Source organism: Anomalospiza imberbis, chromosome Z, assembly GCF_031753505.1.
Source record: "Anomalospiza imberbis isolate Cuckoo-Finch-1a 21T00152 chromosome Z, ASM3175350v1, whole genome shotgun sequence".
NCBI lineage: Eukaryota > Metazoa > Chordata > Aves > Passeriformes > Viduidae > Anomalospiza > Anomalospiza imberbis.
The window spans coordinates 44,589,555-44,609,589 of record NC_089721.1 but is presented as its reverse complement, the minus strand read 5'-3'; positions in this window follow the sequence as shown (position 1 = coordinate 44,609,589).

Sequence of the window (20,035 nt, the reverse complement as noted above, 5' to 3'; positions counted from 1 at the left end):
ATTGAAACACACTGAAGCACATATTTAAGCCATACCAAAATCCCTGCCTTTTGAATACACCTAAAACCACAGAGGTTTTAGGACCCTTCTGTATGCTTCACTGATTTTTTGAATTAAAAGTATAATCCTGAAACTGGATAATGAACTGATTTCATTGCTAAAACAAGTCATAGGAATAAATAAGCAAAGGGAAAGCTGTATTTCATCTGCATGTACCAATGATAATCAAAGTAGCACTCTATGTGTTGCAGGGCAATGAGTAGGCAGACTGTAAGTTATCAGAAAAAAATTATACAGAGATCAACAGAAGAATGTGATGACCAGCCTCATATCTGATATTCTTTCCCTTCTTCATCCATTTCACTTATATAGTTCCTAATTTTTATTGGATCAAAAGTAGCATAATGTGGTAACACTTTGCTAGACATTGCATTTTTCTATTCTCAAAAATTCTTGGGCCAGACCCTGTTTTAATTGCCAGTGGCATAAGTCATGGCTAAGAATTAATTACTTAGCATTTGTTCTGAGTAGAAATGGAGTGCTCAGGATCAAATTCATCAGCATAAAGAGTTTTGCCAGACACCTTTATTTAATCATGTCTTTGGCATTTCAATGGCAAAATTGTTAAGAGATGTATAGAAGGACTGGGGTTGATAAAGTACATCTAAAGAAAACACTTTATGTGCTTTAATTTAATTGCTATGGCCACTGTCACAAGTTAGCTGTGAAATATTAAAACAGTATAGAATTTTCAGTAAATGCCAGCATCAAAGAAATCTCAGCCTGTGATTGACACAAGGTACTTTCCTTGCATGGCTTTCACTTCACAAACAGCAGAAAGAAGAAAACCTCCTGAGAATGCTGGCAAACCCTATAACTCAGAGCAGCCGTCAGGATTCTCCAATTTAAACTGGAACAAGATCAGCACTAAATTAAGAGAGCAGCAAAGGTAGTTTACAGCTATCTCGTTCTTACCCCTGAGCCTTGCTGAATTCCAGTCAGTTGCAGCCTGTCGCTGGTTTTGATCTTTTTTCTCATGGCTCTTCTTTTTAAACTAATTTGTCACCCATTGGAGGGAATGCCAATGGGTATAAAGCCCTTTTCCTGACTTTTTTTTTTATTCAATCCTTAATTTTTTATGCAGCATTACTGGGCACATAGAGTATTCCCAATTCTGGTGCTGCCAACAGTAGGACAGCTTCTGCACCATTAGCAAAGTATGCCATTGGCAAAATAACCTGGACTGAATTTCTGGTATTCACCCGCCCACATGCATCACACACTCAAAGCTTCTATAATATTGTATTGTACAGGAGCTGAGCTCATGTGGTGAGTTCCATAATTGGAAACAGGGTTAAATGCAGGATGGTGATATCAGGTCTGGCTTCACTTATTTATTTGCCGCTGTTGCACAATCAGCATGAAGTTGTTCTAACACAGCACAGCTCAGCAGCACTGGGTGCAGATGCAACTGGACAATAACTGTCCCTTCTCTTGTCAGCATTGTGGTCTGATCTAAGAGCTATAGACTGGGTAAAACTACAGTTTATACTTGAAGTGAAGATGAGGAACAACCTATTACCTCCAAGGTGATAACATATTCTTCTAATGATAAAAGGTGATCTATTTGGATATTTCCCATCAATTGAAAAATAATTTTATTATTTTTTAACTTGATAATTACTGGACTGGAAGGGACCTTTGCATTAGCAGTCCATTAGTTGACAAATAAATTTGCTCTGGAATGCAAAGAAGAGACCATATAAAACTATACATGTATATTCAAACTGAATTGTACATCAACAGGGTTTTCTGAGAGAACAAGAACCCTAAGCTGGAAAAGGATAATAGATGTCTGTATAGTAAACTGCCCATCCTATTCTCCATTTCTAATATCTCACATGTCTAATATCTCATCTCCATGTTTAATATCTTACTTTTCATGGTTTGCATCAGTCATTTTTGCCATTTAGTCCCATTTACAGGGGCTGAGACATTACTTGCACTGGGAACCCCTAGGACTTGTTACTGGGACATATGCTCGTTCAAATGGAGACTTTTTGGTTCATGCCAATGACAGGAAAGAAGATCTGTAAACAGGCCTATGGCAAAGCTGCTATAAAATTGGAGATAAACAATCAGATTTAGCCACCCTGTGTTTACTCCTAAAGCAAAAAATGCCATTTTCTATATTCTGTCTTTTTTCCCTGTTATCTTTACAAGTGATCTTTCTGTTCTTGCTAAATGAAAAGATTTTAAAAATGCAAGGTTATGTGGGGAGGTGAGGTAAATCATATAGAGCCTTTAGTGTGTGTTACACCCCAGTGTGCAATACAAAATTCTTTGCAGACCAAGCAATACTGATTTAGATTTCAGTGTGAAGGCTGCATGTGCATGCTTTACTAAGGGTTTTAAACTCCCCATTTCAAAGGAAAATTATTTAAAGCTTCAGAGTTTGCATGTTAGCCTAAGGCTTAAAGAACTGCCACTCCACATCAGCAGATGGAGCTTTGGCCTTTGGTCGAAGACTGACTTGTAAATAACCTATTCTTCTATTACTATTTTTTAAACTGTTTCTGTGACTTTTATGTACTTTTCCAGAGGGATTGATTAGTTAGGGTTCCCCTTTTTTAAGAAGCTTCCATCAAGACATTTACTGACAGTGAATACCAGGGTATTTCATATTTTAGAAGCTGTCCTGAGGATCTAGGTGACCTGATCCTTTAATCTATTTTGGAGAACTGTACTCAACTAAGAGTCATTTATTTTACATATTCTCTCTGCTAGATTTACATTTATGTGGGTTTCTTTTATTCAGATCCCCTGCCTTACTCTCATAGAAGTTTTGATCAGTGCAAAATTGGGAAGTAAATCCTTTCACATTTGAAAAAGAGTGTCTTTGTTTTAATATGATCCATTTTCATCTGACATAGATTTTTACTGTACCTTGGATGTGCATTATTTCTATCACACACAGGCAGAGGAATACACATCTGCCATTAAAACACCACTCTTGTACCCTTTCCCAATACTGATCTGCACACAGTCTTAAAACCACAAAACTGCAACAACTCTTGCTTGTACTTAACATGAGAAGAAATAAGTAAATTTAAATTATCAGGAAATTATTTTTAATATTATGCAATAATTTCATATAATAATTTTGCCTGATGACAGATTTAAGTTTACATATCTGAAGCTATAATGTGCAAGACATGCTTATTGAATGTTTATTAAAGACTGTATAGAAATATTTCTGTTACTTATGACATGCTGTAGAAGGCAACAGAAACACAGGTACCAATAGAAAACAAGTTCATTTTCAAATATGGGGTTAGCTAACACCATATGGACAGCTAACTCAGTTTACTGCTATATTGCCACCCTGAAATGGCTTTGCAAATTCTATGCTGTATTCATCAAGATAAAGGGTATTATTTGGGATTCATATTGGGGTCACTGAGGTGGTACTTGGCCAGAGGTGTGTAAAAATCAGGCAATTTGCTATAATATCGTGTAAAGTAAAATCCATGGGTCAGTTCACCAGCAGAGTGAGTTTCAGAGTCTTATCTGCATTCAGTATCAATAGGAAGAAAAGCACTGATCTCTGAGAAAGCAGTAAGTACTCAGAAGAGTAACCAAACTGAAGGTTTTCTGGTTTTTTCTGTCCTTTTTCACTTGTAAACTGGAACTCCCTCCCTATATACCAAAAGATTGCCTATCTCTATATTCAAGAATTTCCTATTAATTTTGGCAGTACACTTGGAGAAAAAGAAGCTCAGACCCCCACAAGGTAGTTGTCACGAAGGCTTCCCTTAGTCTTAACAGTTTTTTGACAGTATTTACTGCTCTGCAAGCACCTTACCTGCACAGGCACCTCTGGTAGTTATACACTTATATGAAAGAAGTAGATAGATGGGAACTGTGGGGTTTGTCATAAAGCTTTGTTCTCTGGCCAAATGCACAGTGGAAACTGTTATTTATGTCCAGGTGGGATATTTATATATGTGGTACAAATCTCTTCCATGGTCTTCTAAACGTCTCTTTGTCTTTACCAAGCTGCAGAGGCCCCAGTAAAAATTGAAATTAGACGACTATTTCTTATATTTGTGTTATAATCAATAAAGCATCAAGACATTCTAATCTGTCCTAATCAGTACCCATCAATATAAGTCTGGTCTGGCAACTGAAAGAAAACTGAGTACATTTACTGTGAACATGCTCCTCCAGCAGTCTGACTATAAGCAAGGTATTTAATCACATTCACACTGGAGGTACTGCCTGAACATGTGTGCCAAATGTGCCCATATTTTTGGGGGGAAAAAAATAAAAACAGTTATTAAAGGTTTCCTCTTTGGTAGCTCTGATGATTGAGATCCTCCACGTGGCACAGATAATCCACCAGTAGGTCAACACTACACAAATTTGTAATAATGCAGCTCTGACATTCTCTTGAATTACATTTAAATACTATCTAGTTTGCAGGGAGAAAATCCCTTGTTTTCTTCTGCTATCATGCTCTCTTATTTTTTTCCTGGGTTATTTCTGTGTTGAGTTATTCAGACCTTGCTGACTGTTTCCCTATCATGGCTCTTGCCAAGGCCACTGCAGATTTGAGTAAGTATGTCTCCAGTATCTTGTTTGTTCCCAGTTACTATGGTGTTCAAATCATACACAGACATTTATATAATGTATATTATATTTACTTCAGCATTGTGAAGTAAAAAGTTTTTGCCACTCTTATCTTCTAGATGGAGAAATTAAACACTGAAGAGTTAAAATATTTGCCCCAGTTTAATCACAGAGATTGAAACAATTGCAGGAACAGAATCCAAGGAATACTTTAGTATTTTAACCATTGGACTATCCTAACCCTGACAGCTTAAAGGTAGAAGCTTTATCTGAATGCATTGTAGACTGACAAAATGGCATATATCACACTTATTTATTATTGTGACTTCTGGTTTATCATCTACAAAAACCGTATTCACTGAAGAAGCCCTTATGTTTCATTACTTCCTTTGTATATAAGGAATCCATATTAAAAGCCTCATCTACCCCAATGCATAGTTGTGGTATAATTCTTAAATATCACTTTTATCATCATGCATGTATTATATTTATAAGAATCAAATGAAATTATCTAATTCTGCAATACAGAAATTATGAAGTACCAATGTGATCAGTTAACAGTACAATGCCATGTGCTGTTAACATAGTGCAGTAGATCTAAGGCCAGGGTAATATCCCAAAAGTAAAACTTTTGTTTGCTTGAGTATGTCAAAGGTAACTTAAATGGGGAGTTGATCACATTCTAATGACAGTATGCAGCACACAGGTCAGGTCCTCCTGCAAAGGAACCAAGACAGTGTAGAAGCATAAAGCATATGGCTGGACTGGAAGATCTGAAAGGTCTTTCCCAGCCTTTACAATTTCATTACTTTTTAATATTGATAGAGATTATTACGGAAGATAAGATACCAATTTTTCCAATTGTTTTTGAAAATATAATTAAGAGTTATTTTATAGGTGCTATAGAGAAAATATATGGATATGTCAAAGAGCATGGTGAAACACTCTTGTATCTTTTGAAAATCAGTTGTCCTGCTTAGACTCCTAAGCCAACAACTGAACATCACAGTATGTTTCTTCCTTCTACCTTCACACCTATAACAGGATTGCAGGAAAAAGCATGGTTCAGCCTGGTCCCAGGTCAGTCATTTCCTGTGTTGGGTTCCAATGATGAGATGCAGATTGTGCAAAGAAAGAAATAATCACTCTTTACCACCTACAGAGAAAAAGAGTGCCCATCCTCTATACAGTAAGAATAGTGAGATGGAAAGGGTATCAAACCTAGAAAACAAGTTATACATTACTAATTTTCATGTCTGTGTGACTGTATTTCCTCCTTTCTGTCAGGCAATTGGCTATAACATTCTGGAGAGAGAAAAAACTCTTCTTGTCTATGCAATACTAATGAAAAAGCCCACTGAGAATAAATTACAGAAGCAACTAAACATTTTATTTTTGAGAAATTTAAGCCAGGTTTTGAAAATGTACTGTTTTCTGTAGCAGCTATTTCCCTTTGCAGCAGTATGAAAAAGGGGCATGAAATTTTCTAGCTATCAGAAAGAAAATATAATGCAGCATAATTTGCCTTTTGAGTGTTTTCTTAAATTTTGTGATAGCTCTGTTTTTACACTATATTGTACAGATGCTAAAGCCAAATGTCATGGGTATGAGGTCTGTGAAAAGATATAACTGGAAAGGGGAACACTAGCACTCAGGAACATCACCATTACAAAAGCGATTCAGACACAGGGTCTTGCTACCACTCTCAGGTGGTCCAAAGTGTCAGATCTCTATATTTTGCACTTTTTTGTAAGCTAGGAGCTCTGTTCAGTTTCCCTTGCTCAGTTCCATGATGTTCCAACTGGCCTAAAGTGGAAAAAGCTGTTTCATTTCTAGTGTCATCAGGGTACCATCAGACCCAGGCATCTCTGCCTGCAAAAGTCTGTGCAGAAATACATTTATTAATAGGACAGTATAAGGCTTGAATGCAAGGCTTAATAGTCCTTCCAAAATGCTTTGTATCTTAAATTATAGCTCTTACTCTTCCAGATATGGATAAAAATGTCTAATCCTTTTTAATCCTATTACTTTCCTGTCTTCCAATAACCTCTGTAATACAGTTACAAAGTTTTTATATATCTTGTGTGAAAGAATTTTTTTAATTGATCATTCTTTCATTTCCAACTTTTGGTGTTATTAAGTGCCTTCTAACACTGAAGACAGAGCAGAAATGCATGGATCTGTGTGCTCCAGAGCATGTATTGCATTGTATGTTTGCATAGTGTCTTTTCTCATACATCTCCTGTCTAAGATAAACAGTCCCAAGCATTTTCATTCAATACTTTAAAGCAATAGTTTTGCAACTTGCCATGTATTTCTGAGTATCCTTTTTAAGATCAAACTGAACATGACCATACCTACTTCCCATATCAGAGAGGTGGTGGATTTTTGGACAACAAACTCCCACAGACAGAGCAGCTGACACAAAGTAGCTGTAGCCAGTGGATCGTTAATTTACTCTGGCAAATTAATTTATCCCCTATAGCTCAGGCACTGGCACTGTCCAGATACACTGTTACATAGGGGCCAGAGAGTCTGACAGCCAGGACATTTCCACCTGTGGTGAAGTTCATATTGCTGGTAGGTCAGTTGAATCTTCACTAAATAGCCCCTCTACAATTTGGATTTTATTATATACCAACTTCATCAAAGATTAAATCCAATTATTCTGATTTTTTAAAGTGATATTACAATAGATCTGGTCAGACAGGGAGATTCAATCTCACTGGAGACACCACAAGGTGTAGCAGGCTAGGAATATTACCTAGTTCTCTTCTTTCATTATTGCCATGAAGTTATTGCCTCGTTATTTACAGTAAATCATCTCTCTCTCTATTCATAATAGAAGGTAGACAAACCTTTCAAGACTGTCCAGGCATTTTGTTTTTATAGCAGGTTCTATATCATCAGAGTTCATAAATGAAACCACATGTAGTAATAATATTGTCTTTAACAAGGATGTGGGGATTATGATGTTGCTTGAGAATTATTATTTTTCACAACATGTGTAACTAATCAAAAGTTAATGTGACAAATTGTTGTATTCTGAAGACAAACACAGATAATAAGAAGGTCATGGTTCACTCAAAAATTTTGACTTCTTAATTCACATATCTGGCTTATCTAATTTAATATCTCCTTCCGTGGGGTATAATCCAATGTGTGAAGCTGAATATCATAATATATGGGACAAAGATTTCTCAATCAAATAGATTTTTCAGTTATTTCTGAATTATTTTTGACTTGTACTCTTATGCCTAGATCAGTTTCTGAATTTCAGTATAAGTTATGAAATTGACATGAATTTAAAATTTGATCATATTCTATCAAATAAAAAAATTGTGTTATGAGATATTAGTTAATTTTCAGACATCTTCAAAATATATTATTGCCTGAGTACCACTATTTTTACATGTATGTTGCAGATATGCATCTAATATATTCAAATGAAAAATATTATGCAATACAGTTCATACCACTTTAAATTTTTAGATTCATGTGTGTGACTGAATTGGACATTCCCTCCTTTTATGTTGTATTGAATTGTACATTAAATTACAAAATTAAATGCTCAAAGCAGAAACCTTGTCAATTGCAATGTCACTGACTCAAATGCTGTAAAGATTAAGTGGCCCTGCTGTTATTTCTGTTGAAACCTTCCAGCTATACTTCACATTTGGTGCTTTTATTTGTACCTCTATTTCTATTTTGCTGAATAAAATTTTGAAGTAACAGCATACGCTGTGATACACAGACTGTAAATATAAGCAGTGAATCCAGGCCAAGGCTGTACATACAAAACAACTGCCACATGAAGGCAGGAAAGAAGGCAGGCAGGCAGGCAGGCAGGGAGGGAGGGAGAGAGGCAGGCAGGGAGGGAGGCAGGGAGGGAGGGAGGGAGGGAGGCAGGCAGAGAGAGGCAGGCAGGGAGGCAGGGAGGCAGGGAGGCAGGGAGGCAGGGAGGCAGGGAGGCAGGGAGGGAGGAGCACTGCCTCTCCCGCAGGCCTCCAGCCCTGCAGCGCCGGTCAATCATTGGCAGTCTTGCCTAACACAGCTTCTGGTTGGCCACCTGGGAGGAGGGCCCACAGAGGCCCCGGGACTTAAACAGTGACCCTGTGGGAGGCTCATGGCCTTGACCCTATCCTTGACCCTCATGTAGTTTGTGCCTCGTTCTCCCTGGAACCCAGGAACTTGTAGGTACGTGTGTGTTTTTCTATGTATTTTCTGTCTTGCTCTCTTTCTTCTCCTTCCAATTCTCTTCATGGAACATTTTGAATTAAGTAGCACCAGACAGCCTTAAAGGTGTCTACGTTTAATGAACTATGTTAATGCTTTGAAAATTATTTTATGTTTAATTGGATGTTGTATTAGATCCTTCAACAAATTCCTTGGTTTTCTGCACTTTGCCAGTAAAGTTTTGCGTAATTTTGACCTCTTGAGAATATCTCATTGGTATTTCTCCCATGCAATGACCCACAGGAAAGGAACTTTTGTTGACACCCTTAGCATTTAAATGTTCTGGGTGTTGCATGCATGATTTGGCATTCTTTCCAATTTAGCAAATAAAAGCAGTAATGATTTCCAAGGAGCTACATGTTATTTTGAATGGATACATAGGCGGTACTACTCTGAATGAGATAATATCTGCAGATATTATGTCAGTACTGCAATATGTTTTTCTTAGGTTGGAAAGTGCTCTTTTAGCAAATGTTCTAAATAATAATGCTTCATTTCACAAAATAAAAATAGTATCTAACATTCAGATGCTATGATTTCTTTCAAGAAAGAAAGCTGTTATGTAGAAGTGAGTGAACAAAAAGCTTTGCAGATAAGCAGCTTATTATCTTACTTTATTTTAACATGTACTTCTACCAGCCCTGAACTAAAGTTTTAAAACCCATTGGTCTGCTTATGCCTAAATCTCACTGGCAAATTATCTGAAATTGTATAGCAAAGTAATCACATACACCATAGAATGTGTATTCTTGGAGCTTCTTCTTTTATGAGCTTTGGCACTGAAGCACTCTTTCCTTGGCATGTTTAGCACAGTCAAATAGTGTCATTTTGGTGGGCTTGGCTGCCACTAAGCTGTGGATTTTGCAAACAACTGTGTTGCACAAGTTTCACATAGCACAGCACAATGCATTGCAAGTGCACTGTAAATTCACCTAATTCTGTCTTGTATGTCCTATGACCCGCTAGTGCCCAGTCCTTTATAGTATCCTCCTTTGAAGTCAGAAACAATTTTATTGATTCTCAGTGGTCTGCTTAGCACTGTAGAGGAAGAATGACTTACGAATTAAATTCTCACTTCTGCTATGCCTCTATCACTAAGAACTTTGGATGCAATGTCAACTATGGTTTTTGCTTGCTAGTGTCAGCATTTTCTTTAATGGAAAACCTAATTTCCTTAGGTTTGGGTACCTAAGCCATGACGGTTTCCAACTGGTAGGCTTCAAAAAAACTGGAATTTTAATCTCCATAATTATTTTTTCTAATTTCAGGTATATTTGATAAACACGACTAAATTAAAGACAAAGCTTGCAACATGTTAACTTCAGTATTTCATCTATGGTGATAAAAGGCTTTAATACTAAATAACTGGTTATGAACAGAGAATTGATCCTTATTTTATGCCCAAGAGAACAGTTTGGCTACCAAGTAAAATTTAATTCTACAAGACAGGTAGAACTTGAAATTTCAAAAATCCTTGTTTAATGCAATTCATTAAGAATTATTCTTCCTTTTTAAAAAATCAAGTTTTATTTGTGATTGGACTGATTCTAGGCCCAGTAATCCATTGAGACAATTTTACCCTGGGCCATCTGAAATAAAGTACAAGGCACTCAAAATTTAAGCAGCATTTTTAAACCTATTCTTGCTTTCTTGGCACTCTTGCTTTCTTGGCACTTGACAAAAATTTGTGCTCAGGAAGATCTAAAACAAAGGCATACCTTAAAATTATTCTCAAGCATGAGAAATGGAACTGAATGCACTTAAAAATAAATGAATCACAGAGAAAAACTCATGCCTACATTTCTCAACATAGGAATGTAACTGTGATGCAGTTCCTGTTCTACAAGCTGGTATATTTATGACCTTGACCTCTTTATCTGAAGTTTTAACATGTGAATGAATCTAGAGTGAAGGTGGCTTTCTGCTGGCCCAGAAAATTAGACATAACTTCCAAAAATATATTCAGGCACATATTTAGATAGATGCAGAAACAGACAGATGGCTGTAACTTAGCCTATGATCAAAAAGCACAAAAGAAACAGCCCCAAAAACAATTTCTTCTTCATCTTTATTCCTAGACAATTCCTATTACATACCTTCTATATTCTACAGTCATCAAATATTACAATTTAGTAATAATTAATTGATTCCTAATTCTTATGCCTCTTCTGGCATTAGTAATATCCTGAAAAACAGAGATATAACCCTGGCCCTCAAACAATCTTTAACTGAAAATATTTTAAATTTTTAAACCATAATTTTTTCAAATGAGTGATCTTTATTCACAGCTCAAGACACTAATGCTAACATGTTATTTTTACTGAAAACACCCTTATATATTTGCATGACAGTTTTCTGGCTCTTACAATATGAAAAATATTTGATGCAATATGATGCATCACATCAGCACTTAGTGTACATTCCACCTTTAAATATTTATTTGACAGCCTACTTGATTTCAAATATACCTGCAATTAGGGAAAATAGTGTTTCATGTAATTCAAGACAACCATGATTTCTGGAAGATTTATATCAGCAGATTGACATAATTTATATTCCAGGTTTAACCCAGAGTCAAAAAATAGCATATATGAGTCACCCACTATTTGCCTGTGTGATAATCCTCAGTGTAGAAGACATGATCCCAGAAGGAGTGTTCTCTTTTGATGTTTCTTTCTGACCCCATAGAGACTGTGAAACTAAATCCTTTATAAAATACAGTGACTATACAGAATCCTGAGTGTATTTTACATGTGTCCAGTTGGTGTTTGACAAGCAGACTATGTTTCCCTCCCTGTTTAAAAACTGTTGAAAGAGCTTATACAATGCAAATGCTGTTGGAGGGGAGCATATCATCCTGTCAGGGGCTGTGTGTACATCTTAAGAAAGAAGGCTTTCTGGAAAAAGTTCCTGTTCCACTGTCCATTGTTCATTCTGTAAAGTTCCAAAGGGATGCTTCTGGTACAGCAGTGTTTGCAAGAAGCAAACTCAAGGTACAGGAATGGATAGGCCACCACAGATACTGTATTCTAAGTTCATTGTTCCCCTGGTGATATGAGAACCTGTAGGTATGTGTTATACATGTTCCTGTCAATGGTTGTAGCAGTGTTTAAGTGAGAGGACAATCAGCATTCAATATGATTTGTTAAGCAATATCCACTTTGCAGATCCTCTTCACGATTTTTCTGTAATCTTTCTTTTGTCCTAAACATGAAACACTTGATCTAGAAAACAGTGGTGGTCACTAATTCAAAGTGAGTTTGTATTTTTGTTCCAATTATGGTGCACTTTTAATCATTATGTGTATGTTGACAAGTATCGAAAACCCAAGCTTGTATCAAACTTGTATTTTTCAAAGGCTCCAAGGCTTTGGAGACAGGGTGCCTAATAGGAGGAGACCTAATAGGGTCTGTATTCTGCTTAGAGTGCACATGCTCAGCCAGCTAAAGGAGCAAAGGAGACGAGTATTAATAAAGTTCACAAGGAAAAAGAGGAGAAAGATAATTCATGTACTTATAGACTTTTAGTACAGTCTATTCTTGTTTAAAAAAAAGCAGCTGTTTTCTTCTTTTCTTCCTTTTGCTTTTCTTCCTTTTGCTTTTCTTCCTTTTGCTTTTCTTCCTTTTGCTTTTCTTCCTTTTGCTTTTCTTCCTTTTGCTTTTCTTCCTTTTGCTTTTCTTCCTTTTGCTTTTCTTCCTTTTGCTTTGCTTTTCTTCCTTTTGCTTTCTTCATCTTCTTTTTAATTTCTTTTCTTTGCCCTGGACATGTATGTGAAAAATATAGTGTAGTTACTGTCACTGCTGGCACAATGCTGGCATCACTCTTGTGAGTTCATCAGACTCAAAAGCACATTAACATTTCAGTATACAGCATTCAGATTAGGTGTACAGAATTATTTACTAGTGAACTAACTGATATATCACCTTGGAGTTTTGAAACCTCCAAAATTGCAGGTTGTTGGCACACCCTGAGCATTTATTCCACTATCTCATTTTGCACTGTGAGCTGTGCTCACTTAAGTGCTGCCAAGGTTCTTTAAAGCTTTGAATGAAACTCTTGATTAAAAAAAGACAAAAAATTCATTACCAGAAGCTACCAAATACTGTAGGTGAGACAAAGAGCCAATCTGGAAACCTGAAGTGGTTTCACAGCCTGAGGAGTGGCTCTTGCAAAGGTGCTGTTCAGCATCTCTGCATGCTACAATATCTACTTTTGGAAGTTGTAAATCAACCAGGTGGCTAATTAAAGTACAGCATCAGTCCTGTGTGTTTCAGAAGAGATTTTTAAATCCAGCACTGTCAGCCCACTCAAGGTCTGAATTAATTTATTATAATGACCTTTCAAGTTTTGTTGCCTGAGTCAGCTGCCTTGGCCTATCCAAGCTGCTGCTCAGTACAGCTCTGGCTTAGAGGCACTTGATACTGAAAGGCTCAGCAGCAGTTGTTCTTATCTCAGTGTGCCCTAGCAATAGTCACCCACTGCAGTCACTCTGCTTAAAATTGAAGAGAGGAGCACTGTAATAGAAAAGTCAGAATAAATTTTATACATATTTAAAGCTGAAATTAGAAACCGTCACATATATATGCAGAAGTGTAAGATACTGACTAAGTAGATTAATATTGGAAAGCGCATTATAAAATAAATCTTTGACAACTTATGTAGAGATTCTGTAGAAACCCGCAGGGGTTAAAATCTTTTGTAAATTATTATTTAATGAGAAGGCTGTAGCCTTTCTGAGGCAAGAACCCCCTCCTCAGAAGTGCGTTCAGTCTCCACAACACTGACCTTTCTACTACACAGGGTTGTGTTGGTATCAGGTGCTTTTTAGCAGTGGGAATCACTGAGTGGCCACTGGTCTCATTACATTTATACACACACATTTCTCTGTCAATACCAGACTGTGTATAGATTCAACCATTTCCCTCCTGCTTATTTAAATAGAGGTACTTTTCTGATTTCTCTTGCAGCAGTGCTGTTTAGTTTAGGCTGCAAACCCCTTAATATTGCCATAATATCATCTTACCACTGACTCTGCAGAAAATGAGACAGTCAAGTTTTGTCTTCAGGTAGGTAACAAGGTAAATCCAAAGCAGGTTCGAAAATGGGACTCCTCCACTGTTGGTGCATTTTGGGAACAGAACACCAGCCTCAGCTGTAGACAGAAAACTGCTGTACAAGACTTCAGCACCAACTTGAAGGTTAACAGCAGTTAGACCTAGGGAAAGTCAATGCCATTTAAACTTACAGAATGCATATCTCTCTAGTCTGTCATCATGCAAAACCAAACTGCAGCAGGCTGAAATAGAACAAAGATCAAAATCCCACTTGCTGTGTACACAGTACTAGTCTCCTTGAAGGTGGTAGGACTAATGGAGTGAGTAAAATGAGCAGAACATAGCACAAATATTTTGCTTTGACTTACTTGCAAATACCATGTCATTAAGGTGAAAATTTCACACCTCGCCTACAAATACTGTAGCCAAGAAATAAGAAATACATTTGCCTTCAGCAGACTCCATTTTCTCAATTGCTGATTCAGATTAATCTCCCCTAGAACAATATTTATTTAGGCCCTAGAGATGAAAAAATATCTTATCTAGTCCAGATGCCTGAATTTCAAGATGTTCTTAATACTCAAATCAAGCTATGTGTCTTCACAAAGAAAAATGTGCTATTTGTGATGGAATACATATGTAATTTAAGGAACCTAGAGATTTGCATGAGGAAGTGAAATTTTAATAACACCTCTTTTAGTTCATAGAAGATGGATTGTATGCACAACAGATGTCATTTCTGTGAAACGTTGTTCAAAGGAGCATTGTACAACTGGCCACTATTTGATTGCCTCTAGCTATCGCCCTAGTGAATAGGCAAAATGGCTGTGAAGCAACTCAAGCATGTATACACCATAAGCATTAATACAAGCAAACCTTCCCTCTGCAACACACACAAAAAATAAGCTGTTTTAATATATCATTTTAATAGGAAATTATCGATTATGTTTGGGGTTGGGACATGTTAGGTAAGACACTGACATGCCCACACTCTCACATTTTCTTCTCTACATTTCTTTAAGATGTCACAAAAAAATGATGTGTGTGTCAGAAAGTGGTTTTATCCTCATCCTCCAGAGATAAATGAATTAAGCACCAATGAAATCTGAATGTGTAGGAAGAAGGATCCATTTACTAATAGTGTATTTTTCATGTCAAAAGTTGTGTTTAAAAAAATGTATGTATGTATATATTTAGCTGCTCAAACCTTGCATATTTTTGTTACTCTGTGGTATGTTGAAATATTAAGAGAAATTGTCTCTGTCATTATTTCCTGTTAAAATACTGCAAGGATGCTCATTCGCCCAGTATTTTAGTGAAAAACAAAAGTCTCATCCTAGAAAGGAGAGCAATTCAGTTTAATTATGTTAACATCCTAAGGGAATCATGCATAATAACATTTATTTCTTCTGGGAAACTTTCTAGATGCAAAAGGATTTTGCCACTGAGCAGTCATAGAGAGGTGGAGAGAAGTCAGAGTACCATGTTTTATGCCACTTGCTACTTTTTTATTACTGTAAAGCAGCTATTACATAGCATAGAGATGTACAGAGCTCTCTTGGTTACTTCCTGGCATTCCTGCCATTTTTGAAATAGTTTTGATAAAAACCTCTTTTTTCCTACTACCAATTTATGCAATTTAAAGTATTTGAGATGACACTCCAGGGATTCATAACTAGTGTCATCTGCAGATCTGGTACAATATTAGAAGCTTCCTCACAGTGTTTTAATATTGACCTGGAAGACATATTTTGATGCAAGATTTGTCTTTCTGTAATACTTTTTTCTCTTGTGGAATCTTTACATAAAAATGTGAGAGTTTTAAAGTCCTTTCCATTAATACTGCAGGTGGAACCAGTAGTATTCAGCAACTTTTCTTGACACATGGCAGTTTCAAACACTGAATTTGTGACATAGTTCTGGTTCAGCCTCTACTGCCCAAGTTAACATAAAAATTTGACTGAAAACACTAAACAGTAGATTGTCTGGAACTTAATTATGTAATGTCTGTCTTTCTTCTTCTTGGTTACTGTCAACTGTAATGCACTGAATCATGAGGTTAATGGAGATTTTAAAGTCTCCTTTGAGCCTTTTATAGTTTTTCCCATATTTATGCTAACCCTTTTTTCTTTAATTATCTGTAAATTATTATTCTTGGCAAGGCTCCACTTTTCAATCATGAACTGTCTACCTTCTACACAGGCTTTGCTTCCTCCTTATCTGTGCTGGCTTGTTGATACATCCTACTCCAACACCTCTTTTCCTTTCCATATATTGTACACAAACCTTCTTCTCCTTGCGAGCCATATCCTCACCTTCACAATTTAATTCTCTCTCACTTTTTCTGTGTAACAAGCAATTTCCTCTCACATTTCCTCCCACAGGAGATGTTTTAGGTCCCATTCCCAAAAAAACTCTGGCATTAAATAATGCCCATGCCTGTCTCTTCAATGGGCAGGCTTCTATATGTGTTCCATCTGGCCAGCAATTTGAGACAGGTCTGGCTCTGTAAATCATATTCACTGATCGGTTGCCATTCCTGCCTTCCTGCTTCCTGCAGATCAGTGAGACCAGGACTGGTTATGCTCATCACTTCTGGCAATAGTCTGTCCTGCTCATGTTTTCAAATCAATTGCAAGAAGTGTGTTGTAGTCTAATATGAAAGCAGGGCTTCTGTGTTTTTATTAAAAGTGAAAAGGCTATTAAGCTGGGGAGGGAAGAGCTGAGTAAGCTATACTTGCACTACTAAAATACATTTCTCAATTTATTAAATGGTAAATGTATTATCCAATTACCTTCATATCCTTAACAAAGTTACAGGTCACTAGGAAAGATCTCTGAAGTGGAGGATTCTTCATAGAGAGAACTAACAGATATTATCCTTGAAAGAGTAAAGCTTTAAAAAAATTTGTATTTGCTCTACTTTGTATTGTTTTAAGCAGTTCTGTTTTGGCTTAAATTTGAATGGCCAAAAGGAGTTAAAATGTTCTAAAAAGGAATAAAAGAAAGTAATGTTTTTTTCTGATTTCTGGTTATGAGTCTTTTGTTTAAATTACTATCTCACTGAAAGCATTTAGCTCCTTCTCTATTAATTTAAATCTGATAATTTACTTAATACTTAATGAAAGTAACTAGGTAAATAAGCAATAATAAAGCAAGGATCTTACAAAATGCACTTTTAACTTGACTGAGATGCTTACAGCTTTAAATTATTTTGATCTTCATCTTCAGAATGCCAACAACTGAAGATCTGAGTGTATGAACAAATTATCAGATTACAGATTTCCCTGGGAACTTCAAATGCAACAATCACTAAATCACAACCATGTATTTGTTCAGGATAACATACAGTCTAATTTGAGTTGTTTCTTCCCCAGTGAAGAAAGGGAATTCTTCACTCTTTCATTTACTGTTGGGTAAGAATGGAGATCCAGTAGGATCCCACCACGGATCCAGCTTGTATATAGCAGCTCTTGTGGAATACAGTGCTCCTAAACAGAAGTGTTTCTGAGCAATAGCAGCATTTGAATGGTATGAAGAATTTGTAAAGAACTATACTGTTTAAAAAAATTTTATTGGAGTTTGAGTCAGCCTCTATTATACTAAGGGACAGAGTATTTTATGAGAAGAGTTTTTGTCCTTCCAACATATGGCCAGTGGACTCTACCCTCCAAGGAGATAGACTCTGAATTAAGTAATATTTCCTGGAATGAGTCTTAGTCCCCAAATATCTTCAGAAGAGGTATGTTTTTCTGAAAGAACAAGTTTCAGATGTCCCAATTAGCAAGAGACCTCCGGTTAAAACTTGTTTATCAAATCTTACCATGTTTAAATCTAAGTTGGAAACAACTAATTTTCATAGATAAAGGGAAATTAAAATTCAGGGGGCCAGCTTTGATCCTAGGCTAACTCAGGTGACTTGCAGCCTTGTAAAACCAGTGCAGCTGCAGGGTGTATCAGAGTATGAACCTGTATTCCAGTCAAACTTCTTTTTAATTGAGAGAAATGACACGTCAGAATGACAAGTGTTATGATGAGTAATGACTTCTTGTTTCACTACCTGTTCATTCAGAAATAACATGGATTACCTTTTTAAGTTATCTTTTCTTCCCCCAGTTTTGAAGAGATCCTTCCCATTTATGAATGTGGAAAACATTCTCAGTTTTTGGGTGGGTCAAGTTTCGGCCCATACATTTTCCCTAATGAAGCATGTGAGACTTTGCCAGGTCTAATAGTTAGCAACTGGACTGTGCAGAAGTTGAGAAGGTTTGTGTGGGCCAGCTGATACATTCATGATGGGTCACGGTTTAAATTTTAAACTAGAAAATAGGTCTGGTACCATTGTAAAAATTACTATTTTTTCCATCATTTTTTAACCTGACAATTGCACTGAAGACCATTTATACCTGGATTTCCCACTATTTTTCAGATTCTTTCTTCAAGACCCAGACTTGCAATCTTCAATATAATCACATAGCTTTGGTGAAGCTGGTTTCACAAACACTGCAAAATCAGTCTCCTCGTGCCTACTATCTCCTATTATTTCTAGGTAGTTTTTGGTCTTTCTTCTTTTCGTTCATAAACAGAGTTCCATAAAACAAATTATTTATCATTCCAAATATTAGAATCACTGTTAAGCACTGCCTTCACTTTCAAAATGTGTGTTCTTGGATGTTCAGGTGCTTATGTCAGCATATTTAGAAGGATTGAAGATAACGCTGTTCCTAAACTACTGATTGAGCGGCAGTAATTTGCTTGTACCAGTCAAAGCCTTCTGACTATAAGCATTATTTCATATAAGACTAATTATAATGAGACAGTTCTGTGAAGGTATTTTCCACCTCTTCTTTCTGATTGTACACAGATCTAATGTCCTGGCAGCTGTACAGAGGTCTCTGAAGAATGTTGCCCTTGCTTCTGTCTTATACTTCCTATGACTGGGTGAGCTCCTTTAAAGCATGCTGGTGTTTTTCTTCAGCTAAAAAATGTTTGTGTGTCTTCAACTGTATTTCATCTGTAAAATTCTGCATGTCATGCTTTATTCAGAGAGACTTCACCTTTATTCCCTTGAGTATTTGCTTCCCTATCTTGTACAGTTTGTCAAATTCTTTAAGTTGTTGGTGAGGCACTGGGAAGGAGACACCTTGTTTAAAATCAGTAAACAAGTTATTTAAAGCCCCTTCTATCATTTCTAGCTTATTTCTTCACCTGAGGTACCACACACTCGTGAATATTGATTTCTGCCTCCTCCAAATTCCTCAGCATGTCATTACTTTCCACCACTTGCTCTCTCCCCAGACATCCTTGCACCTACCTCCCTGTGCAATATTCAGGTTTCAGTGGACTTAGAGTCGGCACAGTGTAAGTGATTCAGAAGGTCCATACTGACTCAAGCTCTTTCTTTCCTGAGAGCTGTCAGTCTCCTGTGAAAAGAGTGTAGCGGGGCAAGGACATCCTTCACCACATGGACACAGGATGTAGACTGTGGAATCATCTGGACTTGCATATTTCAACCTTCAATTATCAAGTTGATCCCCAAGAAATTTTATCAAATTCTTGTCTGTTTTCTGTTACATCTTTGGCATTATACTCTTTGACAATGAGTTCCACAGTTTTGTGGTAAAGATAAATACTGTAAAATTCAGATGCTTGAGTAGTTTCCATTTAACTGTTAGTTTAACTATTTTTCCTTTCTCCTCCCACACAAACAATTTGAAAACTTTCACAGTAACATTTTAAAAAATATAATTCCAAAGCATTATCATCACCATTTTATGTGTCATCCAAACAAGACTTTTTTTAAAATCCTTCAATGTACAAATTACATGGAAAAAACTATTTCTTGATGTTAAATACTTAGGAAAAAATACTTTACATTTTTTGAGCAATTGGAAAAGGGAAAAATCCAAAGACAATAATATAATGTTTTGGAGGACACATCTGTTTCCCTGTACTCTGATTGAAGCGTCTGATTCAGTTGTTATTATCCCTGTGGTTGACAGAAGTTGTAACAGTGGTTTTATGGAAGTACCTGTCTGTGTGGCAATCCCACACACTTCAAGCAGTTCCACATAGAAGATCCAAGTTTCCATGACACCAACACAAAACAAGAG